Source organism: Columba livia, chromosome Z (genome assembly GCF_036013475.1).
Source record: "Columba livia isolate bColLiv1 breed racing homer chromosome Z, bColLiv1.pat.W.v2, whole genome shotgun sequence".
Taxonomy (NCBI): domain Eukaryota; kingdom Metazoa; phylum Chordata; class Aves; order Columbiformes; family Columbidae; genus Columba; species Columba livia.
In genome coordinates this window covers 43,913,040-43,931,997 of record NC_088642.1, presented here as the reverse complement: position 1 = coordinate 43,931,997, position 18,958 = coordinate 43,913,040, and the positions used below count along the sequence as shown (strand labels likewise).

The following is an 18,958-nucleotide window of genomic DNA, read 5'->3' as shown; positions in this document are numbered from 1 at the left end:
CCCAGCATTTGAATTATCTACAGTTTTCTGTGTCCTGGTACACTCACCAGCTTCCACACTGTGAGCCAGCGTTTCAGGTGTTAAAGAGCCCTTGAGCTGAATTTACATTTATACTATTCTGTTGACATACAGCATTTTCTGAGTAGGATTATATTACGTTACATGTAGTATAAGCCCCTTTGCAATGCTCCGGAGTATGCACAGAGATGTAGAATCCAGTGACTCATGGTTCCTTCATACTTGGTTCTCTGTGACCAGGTTACTGGACAGATTTGCCTTTGCTGTTGGATGTAGCTTTAATTAGTTTTGATTAGCAATCCTGCCACAGATGGCACAACTTGGGTCACAGTTGCACAACTGAGTTTGGTGGTTGTGTGAACAAGGAAACATCACTCACACACAAAGATGGGGACAGTGTGTATGCAGTCTCCCACTCAGTGCGAAGGTGGTGTGGCAGAAATTTCCACCTCACCTGGTGAGTTTTGACAGTTCTTCATTTAAAAAGGATTCTTAAAAATCCAGTAATGATAGCAAATTGTGTGGATATCATCTTCCATCTTCGCTGAGCAGGCCAGGCCCCAAAAAGGCAAGTGCTTGTTCAAGACTGTGTTTCCTTCACACTTTAAACCTAGGTTTAGATGAATTTAGGTGATGTACTTAACAGTATTTCCTATCTTAATAACTATCACTGACCTTCTTGTGCACGAGGCAAGAAGTCTGTTTTTCCACGTGCCAGCCACAGTTCATATGGTGAAGTGACATCAGACAGACTGTGCAAGCCTGTGATGGGGTAACCCTGACTGCAGTTAAACTGCACTCTATTCACAGCATCTCATTGCCTTCACTTGCATGTCTTCAGTTCTGTGGAAATCTCTGTTTCAGGACCCTACAATAGTGGGATATCTCTCGTAATAGGACTTGGCACTCCAGACCATGTCACAGGGTAAAAGACACAGGTAAGGTTGACTCCTGAGACAGATTACCTTCTCCCTGATGCCATATGCACCTCATCACCTTCCCCCCAAGAAGACAGATTCACATCAGCATGTCTAACCCAGCTTGTCCTACCTTAAGAACAACTCAAAGATGTCTCCTAGGGGTTTTCAAGTGTGTTATCATCAAGTTTAGCTCAACCTTCATACCTCTTGGCCACTATCTTCTCTGCATCTACCAAACAAACCCCAAAAAGCAACACCCATTTCCTTCTAAGGCACTGTTGACAGTCACAGCAGCAAGGCTGTCCCTGGGGAGCATGCTACCCTGGTAGGAGCCACCACACAAAGCTGCTCGTCCTATCTTAGGTGACTCCTTCCCTTCTCGGGCAGGCTGACCCTGCCAAAACAAGAGCAAGTCTTAATGCTGCATGCCATGTGGCATCTTAGAAACAGTTTTGTGGTTATAACCACTGTCTCTTAGGACATGGGGCTAGCTCCTCTGCCCATACAGGCTATACGACTCCAATATCACCTAAAATCCTCTTTTCATCTTCTTGCGCACTCTCTCCACTGAGTTACCATTCCACCCCACCAGCAAAACCTGGTTGGATGGGCTGGCCTGCAGGAGTCTGGGGATGGGCAAGGAGGAAGATGTGTATCAACAAGAGGGTGGCACAGCAAGGGGGTGGAGCTTCACTTTCCTTCAGACCTGTTCCAGATGCCCCAGTTGATTTTTCAAGCCTTTGCTTCCTATTTGAAGAGGGGAGCCCAACAAGTAAGAAGAACTGCTGAGGATGGAGAGGAACCCTCCCCCAGTGACAGTCATAGAATCATAGAATTTCACAGAACCACAGAATGGTTAGGGTTGGAGGGGACCTCTGGAGAGCACCTCATCCAACCCACCTGCTAAAGCAGGTACACCTAGAACAGACTGCACAGGAATGTGTCCAGGAAGGTTTTGAAAGTCTCCAGAGATTAAGACTCCACAACCTTTCTGGAAAGCCCATTCCAGTGTTCTATCACCCTCAAAGTAAAGAAGTTTCTCCTCATGTTTAGGTGGAACCTCCTATGCTTCACTTTGTGGCTGTTGTCCCTCTTCCTATCGTTGGGCACCACTGAAAAGAGCCTGGTCCCATCCTCCTGACACCCACCCTTCAGATATTTATAAACATAGATGAGATCCCCCCTCAGCCTTCTCTTCTCCAGGACGAACAAACCCACCTCTCTCAATCTCCTCTCATAAGAAAGATGCTCCAGACCCCTAATCAACTTTGTAGCACACCACTCGACTCCCTTCAGTAATTCCTTGTCCTTCTTAAACTGGGGAGCGCAGAACTGGACACAGTACTCCACATGCAGCCTCCACAGGGCAGAGTAGAAGGGCAGGGTAACCTCCCTCGACCTGATGGTCACACTTTTCCTAATGCACTGAAGGATATCGTTGGCCTTCTTGGCCACAAGGGCACATTGTTGACTCATGGTCAATGTTGCTTTCCAGCAGGTCCACCTCTAACCTGTACTGGTGCCTGGGTTTATTCCTCCCCAGGTGCAGGACCCTACACTTGCCTTTGTTGAATTTCATAAGGTTCTCTTCTGTCCACTCCTCCAAGCCTGTCCAGGTCTCACTGAACGGCAGCACGGCCTTCTGGTATATCAACCCTTCCTCCCAGTTTGGTATCATCAGCAAACTTGCTGCAAGTGGACACAGTCTCTTCATCCAGGTCACTGGTGAAGAGGTTGAATAGGACTGGACCTAATACTGAACCCTGAGGAACCCCACTAACTACAGGCCTCCAACCAGACTCTGCACTATTGATCACAACCCTCTGAGCTCTGCCATCCAGCCAGTTTGTGATCTATCTCACATTGCATTCATCCAACCCTCACTTCCTGAGCTTGCCTACAAGGATGTTGTGAGAAACGGTGTCAAAAGCCTTGCTGAAGTCAAGGTAGACAACATCCACTGCTCTCCCCTTGTCTACCCAGCCAGTCATATAATCATAGAAGACTATCAGGTTCGTCAAACATGATTTGTTCTTGGTGAATCCATGCTGATCACTCCTGCTAACTTTCTTTTCTTCCACATGGTTGGAGATGATGTCCAGAATAAGTTGTCCCATCACCTTTCCAGAGATGGAGGTGAGGCTGACTGGCCTGTAGTTTCCTGGGCTATTCTTCTTGTCCTTCTTGAAGACTGGAGTGATGCTGGCTTTCTTCCAGTCCTCAGGCACCCCTCCTGTTCTCCAAGACCTTTCAAAGATGATGGAGAGTGGCTTTGCAATAACATCTGACAACTCTCTCAGCACTCATGGATGCATCCATCCCACCTGGGCCCACGGATTTTGGATGTCCAGTTTGCCTAAACGATTTCTAACCTGATCCTCCTCAACCAGGAGAAAGCCTTCCTTTTGCAGACTTTCTCTCCTATCTCTGGGGTCTGGGATTCCTGAGGGCTGGTCTTAGCAGTAAAGATGGAAGGAAAGAAGTAACTCTGCCTTCCCTGTAACACCTGTCACCAGGGCACACAACTGAAGCTGCTCCCTACCATGACATCTCCAACCAGTTCCTCTTGGTTTGCTAGCACAAGGTCCAGCAGCACATCTCTCCTTGTTGGCTCCTCCACCATCCGTGTCAAAAAAGTTGTCATCAATGACCTGCAGGAGCCTCCTGGACTGTGCATGCTTAGTTGAGTTTCCCACCCAGCAGATGTCAGGATGATTCAAGTCTCCCATGAGAACCAGGGCCTGTGATTGTGAGGCTACTTCCAGCTGTCTGTAGAAAGCCTCATCAACTTCTTCTTCCTGGTCAGGTGGCTTGTAGTAAACACCCACAACAGTGGGTTATTACTTGTCCCTTAATTTTTACGCGTAAGTACTCAACTAATTTATCATCTCCCACTAGGCAGAGTGCAAGACATTCAAGTTGCTCTCTCACATAAAGTATATAGCCCTTCATGACCACATTCCAGCCATGTGAGCTGTCCCACCACGTCTCTGTAATAGCAATGAGATCATGGCCCTATAAACACACATAGATCTCTAATTCTTCATCTTTATTCCCCATGCTACATGCATTAGTGTATAGATGCTTCAGAGAAGTACTCAAGCATGTGGGTTTCTCATGAGGGGTGCAGAAAGATCCCCCACAGCCATGTGCACCCTTGAGCTTGTTGGCTTTCTGGTTCTCATCTTGGGAGGGAGCTAAGGAATATTTGTCACTGCTCTGGTTGGTCTGGCATATTCCCCAGCTGGACATGATGGCGTGAGCATCACCACTTCGGACCCTGTCCCCCAAGCTCATCAATTTAGACCCTGCTCCACCTTGCCCCTCTATGCTTGCTATCTCTTCCCACAGCATGTCACAGGTGAGACTGATTACATCCCCCTCTCCCATCATATCTAGTTTAAAGCACTGACAATGAACCCTGCTAGCTTGTGTGCAAAGACCCTCTCCACCCCATGTGACAGATGAACTCCATCCGAAACCAGCAAACCCAGTGCTGTGTATGCCATCCCATTATCAAAAAAGCCAAAATTGTGGTGGTGACACCAGCTGTGAAGCCGTGTATTAATAGAGTGCACCCATCTGGTTCTTCTAATTTTACTGCCCCCAACTGGAAGAAGCGAGGAGAAAATAACTTGTGCTCCTGATTCTCTCACCAACTGTCCCAACACACATAAGTCTCTTTTAATTGCCCTTGGACACTGGGTCGCAACTTCATTGCCACCAGCATGAAAAACCAGTAATGGGTAGTAGTCCAAAGGCCATACCAGGCTGGGATGTTTCATGGTGATGTCCCTAACCCAGGCCCCAGGAAGACAGCAGACCTCCCTAAGAGGATGGCCCAGTACAAGAACATTTCCTCATCCGTACCATGAAAAAAAGTATTCTGAGGCCTACTGATGCTAAAGAAACACCCAAAACTGCAAAGTATGCTGACCAAAACATTCAGAAAGGTTGCCAGCAAAGGGGAAAAAATACCATTACCTTCCAAAACTTGTGACCCTGGAAGACAGACGCATTGTCACTTTCATCTCCACGCTCCAGCTGCTGCACCTCAAGCTGTCTCAGAACCTGCCCTGCCCCTGACCCAGAGGCCTGAGGACACCCCACCAACTGGAAGACCCATGCTCATGGACCAAAAGAAGCTGGCTTCTCTGCAGGCAACACATAACATTGAAAGGAAGATTGACAAAGCTGCCAAGGTGCCCTGGAGCCTGCATCAAAGCCTGTCAAATGGATATGGCTTTCCTTAGGCTTCCACAGACCTTCTCTGTGCAGCATGTTTCAGACCTCTGAGACTACTGCTCCACTTACTTCTCCCAGTCTGAACAGTCATAGGACCACAGACCTGCATAACCAGGGAACTCAGGCCCCAGGAAAGTTGCTTTCTGTAGGAAGCCATCAGAAAGCAACATGCAGCCTCTTCCCATTTAAAGTGGCTTTTTGTGTATCTGAGACTACTAGACTGGCAAGTCAAACGCCCACAGGTTAGAGATGCCAGGCATTTTCCCTACACTTGGGCAAAAGGATACAGCCTCTGGCTATCTCTCTTTCAATGGTGTTTTTCCCAGATACGCACCTCACTCCAGGATGGACAGCAAATGAAAGGAAGCAAGAGGAGAAGGTAACAAATTTGTGTATCTGTGTGGTTTCGGGGTGGGACTGGGAATGCATTATGAATTGGGCTTCACGGGCTTGGTGGTGCCTCAACTTCCCATAATACTTCAGGGCAAGACCCCTGTTTTCAAAAAGACTAGTTACACAGGTGTTCTTCATTCTGCCTTAATTTGCAATCATCAGGTAAGTTTTTCCATGCAGAATATATGTACATATGTTAAACAAGATTGCTTTCAAGACATTTGATTGATCAGATGCAAAATAGGTGTCTCTATGCCTTGTCTCCTTCCAAGGTCAGCGAATTAAGAAATCAGCAAATAGCTGTAGGTTTTTAATAATTAATTAATTAACCCTGAGTTTAGGAGGCACACCTAAAGCAAGATCTGCATTTGAGGGCTCAATAACAATGGTTTAAAAACACTTAAGTGGGAATTTCAGCCAGTGGGACACAGTAGCATATGTCCACACCACCTAGCCTTCCGTCCTTCTTGCTGCTGAAAAAAGTGCTCCTGTGAAGGGTAGTTCAGATAAGCTCTCTCCTTCCATGAATTACACAGAGAGAGTCCAGCTTTAACTTCAGTCTGTTTTTCGGACAGTCTCTACATGGCTGTGCAGTATGTCAGCTATATGAATTCACCACACCATTCAGCTCATGCATATGCTATAGTGACACAATTTTCTACAAAAGCACACAACCACTCTCATTGTATTTCACATGAAGCTAACACCACACTGCTGACAAAACAGAGCATCACTTGCTTTTCAAATGTGTGCTACCAGTGTCAAGATCTTTGGCTGTCTTTAATGCCTGCCACAAGCGTTGGGTTTTATTTCTCTGTAAAATACTGAATAAGGCAAAAGAGCTAGGATTTGACCTCTGAAGCCCCCAATGCACAGCTGTGCGCTCACAGCACAGGACTGAAGTTTGTCTTGCATGAAATTAACATAGCCAAAGTCCTTCTTATATTCATTTTTCTCTAAACAGTTTCTCAGTCATTGGCTTGCTTTAATTTTCCGAGTTTAAACTCCATTGCTTCTCTAATGTGTGCTTAGCATAGAAATTTCATATGATCTGATCCCACCAGTGTTAACACTCCCGACATGCTAGACCGCCCCAAACAAGGCAAGTATGTTGGCTAGTGTGAATGTTAAGGAGGCACTCGAAGAGCAAAAAAATGTGCAAAAAATGAACCAATCTGAGAAAAACAGGTCAGGTGACCAGAGATAAGAGGAGGAAAGAAATTTTCATAGAAACATAGAATCATTTTGGTTGGAAGAGACCCTCCAGATCATTGAGTCCAACCTTTAACCTAACTCTAGCACTAAACCATGTCACTAAAAACCTCATCTATGCATCTTTTAAACACCTCCAGAGATACTGACACTTCTCTGGGTGGCCTGTTTCAATACCTGACAACCCTTTCTGTGAAGAAATTTTTCCTGATATCCAATCTGAACCTCCCTTGGTGCAACTTCAGGTCAATTCCTCTTGTCCTATCATTTGTTACCTGGGAGAAGAGACCAACACCCTCCATGCTACAACCTCATTTCAGGTAGTTGTAGAGAGAGACAAGGTCTCCCCTCAGCCTCCTTTTCACCAGGTTAAACAGCCCAAGTTCCCTCAGATGCTCCTCATAAGACTTGTTCTCCAGTCCCTTCACCAGCTTCATCACCCTTCTCTGAATTCTTTCCAGTAGCTCAGTGTGTTTCCTGTAGTGAGGGGCCCAAAACTGAACAGAGTATTTGAGGTGCAGCCTCACTAGCTCCAAGTACAGTGGCATGATCACTTCCCAATTCCTGCTGGCCACACGGCAGGATGCTCTTGGCCATTCTGACCACCTGGGCACACTGACGGTTCATATTCAGCAGGCTGTCAAACAACACCCCCAGACCCTTTTCAGCCAGGCAGCTTTCCAGCCACTCTTTCCCATGCCTGTAGTGTTGCATGGGCTTGTTGTGACCCAAGTGCAGGACCCGGCACTTGGCCTTGTTGAACCTCAAACAGCTGGCCAGAGCCCAAAGATCCAGCCGGTGCAGATCCCTCTGTATTGCCTTCCTGCCCTCAAGCAGACCAACACTGCCACCCAACTTGGTGTCATCTGCAAACTTACTCAGGGTGCACTCAATCCCCTCCTCCAAGTCATTGATAAAGAGATTAAACAGAACTGGCCCCAAAACTGAGTCCTGGGGAACACCACTCACAACTGGCCAACAACTGGATTTGACTCCGCTCACCCCTACTCTTTGGGTCCAGATATCCAGCCAGTTCTTTACCCAGCAAAGAGTACGCTTGTCCAAGCCATGACCTGCCAATTTCTACACAAGGATTCTGTGGAAAACAGTGTCAAAGGTTTTGCTGAAGTCCACCTACACAACATCCACAGCCTCATTCCTCATCCACTAAGCGGGTCACCTTGTCATAGAAAGAGATCAGGTTGGTTAAGCAGGACCTGTCTTTCGTAAACCCATGCTGACTGGGCCTGATGAACTGGTTGTCTTGTATGTGCCATGCCACAGCACGCAGGATGAGCTCTTCCATGACCTTCCCTGGCACTGAGGTCAGACCGACAGGCCTGTAATTCCCTGGACCCTCCTTCCAGTCCTTCTTGTAGACGGGTGTCACATTTGTCAGCTTCCAGTCAACTGGGACCTACCCAGTTACCCAGGACTGCTGATAAATAATGGAAAGCAGCTTGGTGAGCGTCTCCACCAGCTCCCATTTGGCGCCCTAGACTTGTGCATGTCTAAGTGGTGTAGCAGGCCACTGTTTCCCCTTGGATTGTCGGAGCTTCATTTTGCACCCTGTCCCTGTCTTCTGGCTCAGGGGGCTGTGTACCTGGAGAGCACACCTGGTCTCACTATTAAAGACTGAGGCAAAGAAAGCATTTAGTACTTCAGCCTCATCCTCTGTCACTGTGTTTCCCCCTGCATCCACCAGAGGGTGGAGATTCTCCTTAGCCTTCCTTTTGTTGCTGATGTATTTATAGAAGCATTTTTTGCTCCCTTTTACAGCAGTAGATAGGCTCAGCCCTAGTTAGGCTTTGGCCCTTCTAATTTTCTCCCTGCATAACTTCACAGCATCCTTGTAGTCCTCTTGAATAGCCTGACCCTTCTTCCAAAGGTTATAAATTCTCCTTTTATTCCTGAGTTCCAGCCAAAGCTGGTTCCAGCTAGCTGAGTTCCAGCCAGGCTGGTCTTCGTCCTCGACAGCTTGTCTTTCAGCACACAAGGACAGCCTGTTCCTGTGCCTCTAAGATTTCCTTCCTGAAAAGAGACCAGCCTTCAAGACCTCCTTTGTTCTTCAGGAATACCTCCCAAGGGACTCTGCCAACCAGCCTCCTAAACAGGTCAAAGTCTGCCATTCGGAAGTCCAAAGTAGCAGTTCTGCTGACCACTCTCCTTACTTCTCCAAAAAAACAGAAAACTTGATCATTTCATGATTGCTATGCCCAAGGTGACCTCCAACCAACACAATATCCATGGTCCTTCTCTGTTCGCAAACAACAGTTCCACTGGGACACCTTCTCTAATTGGTTCACTGATCAGCTGTGTTAGGACGTTGTCTTCCATACACTCCAGGAGCCTCCTAGACTGTCTCCTCTCTGCTGTCTTGTATTTCCAAGAAACATCTGGTAAGTTGAAGTCCCTCATGAGAACAAGGGCTAGCAATCGTGAGACTTCTTCCAGCTGCCTGAAAAACATTTTGTCTGCCTCTTCATCCTGGTTGGGTTGTCCGTAACAGACTCCTACCAGGATATCCGCCTTGTTGGCCTCCCTGTTGATTCTTACCCATAAGCACTCAAGCATGTTGTCCCCCTCATTAAGCTCCAGACAAACAAAACACTCCACCTCATACAGGGCTACCGCATCTCCTCTCCTTCCTTGTCTATCCCTCCTGAAGAGGTTATAGCCATCCAATGCAGCACTTCCATTGTGTGAGTTGTCCCACAATGTTTCTGTGATGGCAGTTATATCGTACATTTTCTGCTGCACAATTGCTTCCAGTTCTTCCTGTTTGTTGCTCATGCAGAATGCATTCATACAGGTAACACTTCAACTGGTCCATTGATCCCATCACCTTTTTGCAGTAAGAAGCACTAATTCTTTTGTGGCCATTCTCAGGCACTTCCATGGTCTATGTAGCTTTTGTTACTTTTGGACCTGAAGTCTGTTTACATGTGCGATGATAAAAGTGATGTGGCAGGAAAGCCCCCACCACTGGCGTGCTGCAGGAAGGCAAAGACTGAGCATGGTAGGCAAAGGACAGGACCGACTGTACAGCACTGTGCCATGGGCTTTTTGAGGGCTTGTGGGTAATGATCACGTGATGGACCAACACCAGGGGTGGTATGGGGGCATCTGCTCACCAAGAGTTGAAGCAACTCTTAGAGCGTTAGACAAAGCCTCATGATGGTAGGACCAGGTACTCACAGGGAACTTTTCCCACTAGCAACAGCTTCTGGAAGGGCCCCTAGCTGGGGCACAAAAAATCCTCTGGGAGTGGAAGCAATTGGGCAGCATCCTTAGCAGGATGAAGGGTATGCTGCACCACAGGCAGGGTACACAGGACACACAGGTGATGGAGGGCAGTGTCAGGCACAGCCCAACGATCACCTAGCAGGTCCACAGGAACGAAGCAGGTCAAGATTGACACAGAGGTGCAAAATGTTGGTCATGGTCAGCACCATAGCCAGGAACAGGCACGGCACAGCACGGCCCAGACATTGTAGGAGGGACTTGGGATCTCAAAAGCAGGTATGGTGTGACAGGGAAGGCCCCAGGAGAGGCTCCTCCCAGATCCTTCTCAAAGTCAACTTAGCTGCTTCCCTGCAGCCTGACAAGAGGAAAAAAAGTCTTTTAGAAACCTGACTAGGCCTAATGTAACAAGACTAGGCATAACGTAGTTAGAGGATAGGTAATTACCCTCACTGGGCAAGTTGTAGTTCCTGATCCCATCAGGAACTGTGTCATTTGCTCTCACTGTAGCAAAATACACTGATTGTAGGTATATTGTAGGTATAAACGGGTTCTGTGCAACATGGGATGCTGGGACAGCACACACAGGAGGCTGTGCAAAATGCGGCTGTACAGAAAAATACAGAAAACACCCCCTCATTGGTGAGTAGACAGAATACCAGCTGGGGAAAAGATTAATATACCTAGTCGTATGACAATATCTTCATCAATAACACTGAGATTGGGATCAAGTGCACCCTCAGCAAGTTCATGGATGGCAACAAGCTGAGTGGTGCAGTTAACACACCTGATGGATGGGTTGCCATCCAGAGGGACGTGGACAAGTTTGAGAAGTGAGCCCACGCGAACCTCACGAGGTTCAACAAGGCCACGTGCAAGGTCCTGCACCTAGGTCAGGACAACCCCCAGTATCAATAAAGGCAAGGGAATTGAAAGGATTGAGAGCAACCCTGCAGAGAAGGACTTGGGGGTACTGGTGGATTAAAGACTGGACACGAGCTGGCAATGTGTGCTTGCAGCCTAGAAGGCCAAGCATATCTTGGGCTGCATCAAAAGGAGCGTAACCATCAGGTCAAGGGACGTGATTCCGCCTGTCTACTCCGCTCTGGTGAGACCCCACCTGAAGTCCTGCATCCAGCTCCGGAGCCCTCAGCACAGGAAAGACATGGACCTGTTGGAGAGGGTCCAAAGGAGGGTCACAAAAATGACCAGAGGGCTGGAAAACCCCATTACAAGGACAGGCTGAGAGAGTTGGGCTTGTTCAGCCTTGAGAAGAGAAGGCTCCGGGAAGACCTTATTGCAGCTTCTCAATACTTAAGAGTGGGCGTATAAGAAAGATGGGGACAGACTTTTTAAAAGGGCATGTCACGACAGGACAAGGGGTAATGGTTTTAAACTAGAAAAAGGGAAATTCAGGTTACACATGAGGAAGAAATTTTTTACAATGAGGGTAATAAAGTACTGGCACAGGTTACCCGGAGAGGTGGTAGATGTCCCATTCCTAGAAACATTCAAGGCCAGGCTGGACAGGGCTATGAGCAATCTGATCTAGTTGAAGATGTTCCTGGTCATGGCAGGGAGGTTGGACTAGATTACCTTTGAAGGTCCCCTCCAACCCAAACTGTTCTATGATTCCATGATTCTAAGATTTAACTGCAGCAATACAATTTAAGTCTGTAACTACTCCATGTCCAGGTTTCTCCAGGAACATGCTCCTTCTTTACTTCTAAATTTTGCCATGGCAGAATTTAAGGAGTCTCTGTATTTGCACAGAATTTCTAGTAGCTCTCTCCAAACTCCTGAGAGTTGATATATCCCAACTATATTGACAGCTCACATGCTTGTTCAGGGCAGTCACTGAAAGTGACCATTGAGTGACAGTGACTGCCTCCAACAAATAACTGCAATTTGAAGTAGGCAGCTGGCCTGGGAGAACTTCACAGGTCTTTCTGCTGGCTCCACTGTGAGTTACCTGAGGTACCAGAGCCTCAGTCCAGAGCATAGCCCAAGCGGGAAGACAACTCCAAGGCAGATCCTGGCCCTCTCGTGACTGAAGTCTCCCACAGTCCCTTGACTGCCAACCAGGCCTGATTCAATTTGTCTGAAAGTTTTTCTCTTCCAAGAAAAAACTGCACCAGACACAAACTAATACGCCACATTGATTTTCCTCTCATGTGTTTTCTTAGTGATCATCTACCGGACCTTTCAACCCTAAGAATGTCTTTAAGTCAGGACAGATGGGCAGATTTCCATTACCACTTACTGATGTGCTCAAATTTTCCAGGTCTGTCTGCCACATTAGTATGAAATGGGTCCAGCCTTGCCTTCCCACCTAATGAGTTCAAACACACAAACAGAGGAGGCAATGCCAGATGGAAGCAACGCAACATGGCATTGTATAGTACACCACTCCTGACAAATGCCTCCAGGTGCAGAGGAGCTCTGTGTAATGTCACGTCTGGAGTCAGCTATTACCATCAGGCTAATGCTGCTGACAGAGTTTCTTTAAACAGCCGCCTTTTAAAGCATAGACTTGTACAAAAAATGTATATTGTCTTCAGTGCTCTCTCTCATCTGCCAGAACTGTGTCACACTTTGAGAGTAATTCCATGCATACCCCACCCCCCTTGCCCCTGTACCTGGAGTGTCACCATAAGGAAAAAGGCAGCTGCAAAGCACAAGTAAGATATCCACAGATTCTTCCTCCTCATCCTAATCATGCTGCACTGTCAGGTCTGCTGGAGCAGTTAGAGCTAGGAATCAGGAAGGCCAGCTTGTATGAAGTCTTTAGCCTTTGCTGCAGGGCTTTCCCACTCCATCCTACTCCTCTTCAGGGTGACCACTGCTGAAAAAGGGTATAGCATCAATAAAGACCATTCCTCAAACTCAGCGATTAGCTTGATGTCTACCTGTAGCTTTCTGCAGGTGCCAGAGCCACATTTTGAGCCAGGGATCAAGAAATCAGCCTGCACAAAACAGCAGTCTCATGCACAGCCCCAGGCATCTACTCTCCCTCTGGTCATCTCGGACTTCTGCATCCTCTCTACACAGGGTCACACATCCTCTCATCCCTGCAGTCAACACAGAGGGATGCTGATGGGCCTGGTTCAGTCCTGTGTGGAATGGGAGGTCTAAGAAAGATTGTCTTGGGTTTCAGGTGGCAAACGGTGCTGCTTCTCAGCAGACTCACAAACAGGTGAGAGATGAAAGACTTTCCTTCCCTGGGCAAGTCCTGAAAATGCTCCTGGAAGAGGCACACAACTATCTGGCCTTGGGACTTACCACACTTAAGTCTTCTGGGACTACTGCTCACCAGTGAAACTAGCCAAAGCATAGAGAAAGTAACCATAAAGCAACATGCAAACTCTCACCACACCTAAAAACTTCTAATAAGTTTCCCTTCCCCTGTAATCTACATCTGTGCTGGTCTGCCTCTCTTGAAATAACTCTTCTGCTTCCCCAGTGTTTTTTTATTTTCAGCTGTCACAGAGCCCTACTGCTGCATACTGGATGGTACTGTGTGAAAATCCAACTCCTGACAACAGGAGTAGGCACAAATTCCAGCTTTGTCTAAATAATAATAACAAAAACAAACAAACAAAAAGGATCGGAGAAAGGTAAGACTTTATTTCTCAGTGCAGAAGAATGAAGTCTGAAATTGTAGGTATTCTGAAAGCTCAGAAGCAGGAACACACGCAAAAATGTTTAATAAATTGCTATTTTAAAATTAATCTCTTCCAGAGATATGTCCCCTGCAAATTAGGCTGGTTTTCTATGAAAAGAAGGTGTATGTGACTGTATTGTCTCCATGTGCTGTGCATGCATCTGCCAGCATTCCCCGCATCCTAGTCCCACTCACAAAGTTCCAAAAACCTGACAAAGAGGGATGTGTCTCAAAACTACTGCCTGCTCTAGTACTGTCTCTGTGGTGCTGGCAGCTAGAGACACACACACAAAAAATGATCCTGTTTCTTCTTCCACTGCAACATGAGTTCACCCCTTCCTATCAACCATCAAAAAAGCCTCTTTAGTAAACACTCATACTAAACCATGCTGTGTGATTTCTGCTCTGCATGGGACAGCTGCTTGTGAAAGTTTTGTGTGGGCACAAAAGTGCACAGCTGCCAGTGGAGCACTTCTCAAATTAGGTAGGATCTTTTACAAAGCCTCTGCATTTTCTGTGCCTCTTGCATTATAGCCAAAATGGGGCACCAGGAAGGGAAGGGGCTGAATTCTGCCCTGAAGTCTGGTGGTGAAAAGCACATCGTGGAAGAGAACACTAATACCACATGCCTCATCCTGTGCACTGCAAAAAGTAAGGCTTTGATGACCCATGGAATGTCCCCTTACCCCCTGGCCCAGTAAAACAGTAGTAGTCATCCCATTTTTAGGTTTTATTCTAGAGGCGGAACTGCCCACACCATGGGTCTGCTCTATCAGCTGATCCAGGGTAGAGCACTGGGTCATGGCTTCATTCTTGTGTTTGCAGTGCAGTGTAGTCCATCCTTGCAGTGGGTCACACGGGGCTCTGTCCTGTCCCAACTCTGCTGGCAAAGGTGACCTTGCAGCGCATTCCTACCTCGCTCAAGCAGAGCCAAGGCCCTGAGGACTTGAGGGAGGAAGCATAAGTCACCACCTCCAGCTGTCCCACAGCAGAAGCAGCATCTCCCTGCAAATCCTTCCAAATTCCGCACCAGTGCTCCCTGACGCATCTACTTCTAGTCCTGCCTCACTGCATTCCTCCAGGTTTGGTACCCCAGCAAGGACTGTGCCTGCCACCCCCACCAGCCAGCCCTTGTCTCCCCAAGTCTCAGCCCATTCCGCATCCCCGATGGGGGCTACAGCTCTGGCCCTACTCTCTGCCCGTGGGTCAGACATCCTACGGCCGGGCGACTACTGCTGTACTCACCCCAAGAAAAGTCCCTGGTGCCTCACCACCACTGTCCCTCTCTGGTCCCTCACCCATTTGAGGTGGGTTCCGGTGGGACTGGTTTTGTGTTTTCCTTACTTTCCTTTTGTGAACCCACTCCTGTGTGGAAATAGGTGCAGTTGGCTGCGGCGTCATCGCTGCGCAACGCTCCACAGCAGGGCAGGCGGGTCTGCGCCTTCTCTGTCCACAGCGCTGCCAGCGCAAGGGAGGACGGGGAGAGACTGAGCTCATTTTGCAGTCCCCAAGGCCTTGAAGAGGCAACACAGGGGGCTAAGGTGCCTGAGAACATCATTGCTTCTACCCCAGGGACTGCTTTACCCACAAGTTCCTTACAGCAAGACCTCACATCCCCCAAAAATAAATCCATCCCTGTCACTGATTTCTACAGCTTTCAGCGTAATTGCACTTTTTGCAGTTGTTTTTGTTGGTTGGTTTTACAACAGTGCCGTTATTCTAGCCAGTGCTATCTTGACAAGGACTTAAATTGACTGCATCAAGCCAGAGGGCTTCCAGAGAAATAAATGCATCACAGAAGTTGGGAAGCCCCCAGGCACAGAGCCACTGCAGGCATCGCTCTGAGACTGTGTATTGCTGCCAGCCTTGCTGAGGTGTCCACACAGGGCCTGTGTAACGACTAGGACACAGTCCTGTCTGCCAGTTCGGTACTTACAGAGGCTGGGACACTCTTCATGCGTTTTTTGGCATTTGTTATTTGTAGTGAAAGACATTAACTCTGAAGCCAGGTTCTGCATGCCGAAGGCAGAGCCCATACTTACGCACCCAATGCATGCGAACCATACATGCTTATAACACTTCTGTAGTATCTTATACATACACATTTGTATTAACACAGAGAAATCTGATACTTACATGCTCCTTCACATGTACATGTATTTATATACAAACACTGGAAAGTGCTGAACCTGCTGCTTCTAACCCAGACGTGGCAAGTGGGGGAGGTGCAAGAGCTGGGGGGAGCAGAGGGAGAAAGAATCCCAGAGGAGGCAGAGGGAACACCTGATGTGCCTCAATTGAAATGCATGAGTGATATAAATTGTGCAAATATTATGCACACAGCTCATCTCCTTACTTTATGATGGGTCATACCTGAAGCCTTCCTGAGAGGCTCACAAGGGTACCCAGCAGACAACCTGCATCCAGCCCCCTGCAGCAGTTTAAGTGACCACTGCCATGGTGGCCCTACCCCTTCTCCTCCATAGCTCTGCTTCCCTGCAGCCCATTTGGAGTAGCACCCACTTCTTGCTGCACATACCGCAACATGGAGCTCTGATTTCTCTCTTGAGCTACCAGGCTCCTCCTAAGATGAAACTAGTAACTGACACTGCAGTGTTGGGACATGACAGATTTATTTATCCTCCACTCTTTGTTGAGAGCTTCATCACAGCTCTCATCCTATTTGTTGCTTCTTCCCAAAGGTGTCAGATTTTCAAGTAGAAGCTTCAGGTGGGGTTTTAATATTCTCTGTGAAATATGGTTACGGATGTTAGACCTGTAACATGAAGAACTTCCACTGACTGTGAGGAGGCATGCAGCAAACACCTCCAAGTATTACTTTGTAAAGCAGATCCATGCTAAGGTAGACTCCTGCTTTTGCAGGTCTGACTAAAGCTTTCAGAGTACCCCAAGGATGAGAGGACTGAAGCTAGCATGCTGCAAGAAGCATACAGTTCAGTAAATTAAAATGAGTGGTTGGAGATGGATCCAAAGCCTGGTACAGTTTATGGAAGGATTTGCTGTGATCCCACTGGGTTTCAGCCCAGTCTGTAATTTCAAAACTCAGTTATACTCCTGGCTTTCAGGCTTCCTCAGTTGCCAGACTCCTAGGTTGCTCTTGTGAGGACACAACTTGTTCGTAACATGCTTTGGCTCCCTGCAATAGGCTTGCTTTTCTCAGTTACCATCCCTCAGGTCTTCAGGAGCAGTCCACAGACCCCAACAATCCACAGGTGCAGACTTAAACCACCAAAGCTAGTCCCGAAGGCAGCTGGATAGCTATCCTGTCTGCTGTCCACCCCATGACATCACCAATATGTTCTTGGACCAGCTTCATCCAGTGGCCAGCATCAGAGCAGCTCACTTTTGTTTCTTGTCCTGCTATGCCACTCTGAGGAAATAAACTCCTGTTGCAGTATCTGGCCTGACTAATCCATATGAATTAGCTGGTAAAGATGATAGCAGCATAAGCAATGGCAGTCATTAGGTATTAGTTCTGGAGGAAGCACAACCAAAAAACCCAAATTGCTGCTCAAACAGAAGACCTAATACACTAGATTTCTTAAAGATTTGTATCTCAAGTACTGCCTGTCCATGGAGAGTTGTTTGTACCTAATGAACTCACAATGCAACCTTTCCCTCTGCAGGTCAGGAACAACAACTTTCTGCTCTGTCTTGCAAAACAGGATTTGCTGCCTTTGAGATTCCTCTCATTTATATGTGCATATTTCCTCTGATCTGTTTATAATATCCTTTGTTTCTTTTTAGGCCTGTCTTCGTTCCTTCTCTTTCCTTTTTTAGAATGTTCTGCATTTTATAACTTTTTTTTTTTTTTTTTTTTACTTAGGTACTGCTGGCTATCCTTTCTGTCTCCAGGTACCTCTTACTCCTTTCCTTTTTGTTCTATTCATAGTCCTATAGTCCAAAGCAAACTTTCAGTAGATTGCTCTGATTTTTTCCTCCATCATGATATTACTACTGTCTTTACCACTGTAACACCAGCAGCAGCAACTGAACTATGCACTACAAACAGTCACTGTACAAACATCCCAACAGAAACAAATTAAGTCCTCAAGTGCACCACTAAAATACACAGGGGAGAAGAAAGGCAAAGAGGCAAGGAAAGTGCAGAGGCAAGGAAAGCACAGAGGTCAAGCAACTTTCCGAAGTAGAGAAAGTTGCTCAGTGACAGAACAACCACCTGTGGGCCCAATTCTTCTTTGTCCTGGATGTTCTGTTTCAACTTGCAGCCCTGCATTTGTACTCCCTTGTTGTTGCTCTGGCACTATTCTTTCCCCACAGCCCTTTCAACTTGAGCACCCCAGAATTAAAGACTTTAACTCTTTCCACCACACACGGAATGATTTCTCACCTCCCTGAATATACAGCACAGATGCACCTGTATACACGGCCCTTACTACACGTGCTCTGCCTGTCTTTAACCCGCTCCTCTCTAAAGCATCTCAGCATGTCCTAGATGATGAATCTGTAACACTGGGTCAGCTGCTTTTCCTAATGACTGTCTTCGGCTCAGCTACTTTGTCCTACTGAGCACTATCACTTCAGCCTTTCCCAATATCACCCACTGATTACAAATGGCTGTTTCAAAACCTTATCTAATTCCACCTTTTGCAGAGACCAGATTCCTCAGCCTTTCCCTGTCAGAAAGTTCAGCTCTATAATGATGCAGTTTTGTGAGTTTCCATAGGGGAGCAAACACAGCTCACCATGCCTGCAGCACCTTAGCACCTGAGCATCAGTAACACCAACAACAAGCTATTTGCAGCTCTGTAACTTTCCACCTCAGCTGCTATAGCAGCATCTCGCAGAGCCTCTGTTTCCCTCTGTGTTCCCATAGTGTCAGTCCGGTGCTGTTGGTATCGTGGCCTCGCACTTGTCAAGCTGATATTAGCACTAGGGTGGGTTCTCAGGAGAAATGCACTACTGCTGGCATGAGAAATGCCTCCCTTTGCTTCTTGTTTCTCGATTTCAGTTTATAGTAAGTGCAAACCAAACTACCCTGTCTGCTGTCCACCCCATGCCATCATCAGTATGTTTTTGGACCAGCTCCATCCAGTGGCCGGCACCAGAGCGGCTCACTTTCGTGAGCTGCAGGTAGCAGCCTCTCAAATAACCAACAAGTGCTGCCCCATAAGGCATGGGCAGGGACGTGACTATTGATCAGGGCACAACGCAGACAGGCCCTGCTGGGTCTACAGGTTTTCATCAGAGCATGGTGAAACGGGATGAGTGAAGCACAGAA

General features: G+C 47.3%; 1 long non-coding RNA gene across 5 annotated transcripts in view; it reads right to left on the bottom strand.

Annotated features, from left to right (window-relative positions):
- The window catches only part of LOC110364120 (uncharacterized), a 123,798-nt gene that overhangs the window by 104,651 nt on the left and 189 nt on the right, over positions 1 to 18,958 (bottom strand). For 4 of the 5 annotated variants that reach the window (XR_010468886.1, XR_010468888.1, XR_010468885.1 and 1 more), the window contains exon 2: positions 12,671 to 12,873. This is a non-coding gene — a long non-coding RNA (uncharacterized LOC110364120). Of the gene's footprint in view, positions 1 to 12,670; positions 12,877 to 18,958 lie in introns of all 5 variants that reach the window. The other variant, XR_010468887.1, reaches the window with a different exon arrangement.